The sequence below is a fragment of the Phoca vitulina genome, unplaced genomic scaffold (assembly GCF_004348235.1).
Source record: "Phoca vitulina isolate PV1807 unplaced genomic scaffold, GSC_HSeal_1.0 scaffold55, whole genome shotgun sequence".
In the NCBI taxonomy this organism is placed as follows: Eukaryota; Metazoa; Chordata; class Mammalia; order Carnivora; family Phocidae; genus Phoca; species Phoca vitulina.
The window spans coordinates 9,198,915-9,201,081 of record NW_022589758.1 but is presented as its reverse complement, the minus strand read 5'-3'; the positions used below and the strand labels follow the sequence as shown (position 1 = coordinate 9,201,081).

The following is a 2,167-nucleotide window of genomic DNA, read 5'->3' as shown; positions in this document are numbered from 1 at the left end:
ATGGATATCAAAATGATTGTACTGATGGAAAGAATCCAAAAGAAGATCTATCCTTATCCATCTATACTGTGTGATTCCCTTTATGTCAAATAAGAAATGCAATCTAACATACTGTGACAGCAGGTCAGTGGATACAAAAAGACAAGGAAACTTTTAAAGGTGTTGGAAATGTTGATTGTCTTGATGATTTCATGAGTATATACACATCAGAATTTATCAAGTCATACGCCTGAAACATGGGTGGGTTATTGTGTGTCAAGCATACCTAAATAAATCCATTTTTTAAAAGGATCTTTTAGGTTCATAAATAAATTGATGCTTGACTTACCACTGGGTTCAGAGGAGAAGTATGATGCCTTACAAGTAGTCTGAACTTTCTCAACTTGCATCTAGAGTGAAATTCTTCTGAATTGAAAGGTAATACATAAATAAAAGAGACAGGAGCACATGGGACCCATAAAGGGGCTGTCAGTGATGCATAGCTGGTGTGAGTCAGCACAATCAGATTGCTTTTCTCCTAATATGTACCTGAGATCACTGTCTGAAAACACAGGCCCTGTGGGGGATGGGTGTAGATCACTTAAGCAGTATGGAGCAATTAGGAGAGAGGAAGTCTGAGTTGCAGCTTAGGATCATAGAAAAATGTGTGTTTTCTAGGAAGTAGTAGAGAAGGAGATGGAGGTGGAGATGTATTAAGATAGTTCATGAAAATAAGTTGTTCTATGACATAGGTACCTGATAATTATTTGGTGGATGAATGGACAAATGGATGAATATTGCCTTCGGCTAAGGAGTTGCCTTTCTCTTGGCATGTTTACATAAGTAGATTGGTTGGATTTTCTATGCAAAGTACATTGTAACTTTCAGAGGACTAATTAAAAATTACTTACATACCAGCCAGCCTGTTGGTATAATCATAATCAACATGTATTGTGCTGTGTTCTAAGACCTATACCATTTGGGACCATGGAGATCCATCCATAAGAAATGGTCACTCTTTGGTTGTCACTGTTGTTACATAAATTAACGGATTTATTATAGGCTAGCAATGTTTCACATGGTGTAGCTTCTACTGGTCTTTCAATTCCTTCAGTCTTCTGATGGCCAACTTTACTGTGATGGCAGAAATGGTGTTGTAGATCCAGGCAGGAACCACAATGCCAGATCCCCACAGCTCATCTTTTCATCTTGGTTTTGGCCCAGAAGGAGCAACTATACTTAGTGTGCTGGCTTATTTCAATCTTTTTCACCTTTTTCCTGAGGGAGGCACCATAACGGGTCCCATATTTACCAATGATTCCAACTTTCTTGGTGTGTTTAGCCATGTCCCTGCAGCCCAGAGAGCATGGTCACTCTTTAAATGTTAAGAAGCAGCCATCTAAGCAACATTGAGAACACAAAAACTAAGCTGGGTTTTTGGAAGATCAACTCTCAACTGGGTTTCAGAAAATGGAAGAGTTCACTTTGGGTTGAACTTCATGGAGGAAGTTGGATATGAGTTCTGTGTTGGAGGATAGATTGTAATTGGATTGGCAAATGAGCAGGGAGAGGGCAATTCAAGAACAAAGACACGTGAGGAGAGCAGTCTGACATGAGTTGAGGGAACATTTTTGTAAATGATGGATGGGCACATGGGGACCAGGTTAGTAAAGATATGGAAAACCAGGCAGAAGAGTTTAGATGTTACAAATAGATCACTGGGGGCCTGTATAAGTTGCATTTATTTGCAAGTAACACAGAGGTGACTTTCACAAAAAATATTTTCTTTACTTACAGGAGTTGCCTAATGATGCCGTCAGGGAACCAAGTCCTGAACATCCTGGCCTTCTGTTCTAATGGTTGCTATGTCATAGTCCTAAGATGGCTGCTACAGCTGTAGACATCACTTCTACATTCATGTTGGGGCAAAAGGGGAAAATGGTTTACCTGCCAGCTCTCCTTTCCTACTTGTCTTTTTCTAAAGGGATCAAAATCTTTTCTAAAAGCCTTTGTCAGGCTTGTGGTTTTGTTTCATTAAACAGAACTGGGCCACATTTCATATGCCTACCCCTAGAGGCAAAGGAAGCTGAGAAATGACGTATTGGGCTTTCAGCCTCTACAATGGAGATGTCAGGGTAGAAGGAGATTATTAATGGCTAATGGGTTAGTAAATAAATATGTGCTACAG

At 39.7% G+C, this 2,167-nt stretch overlaps 1 pseudogene; it reads right to left on the bottom strand.

Moving 5' to 3' along the window:
- Positions 1 to 1,069: 1,069 nt before the first annotated feature.
- On the bottom strand, positions 1,070 to 1,325 carry LOC116622899 (annotated as a pseudogene).
- Positions 1,326 to 2,167: the final 842 nt, after the last annotated feature.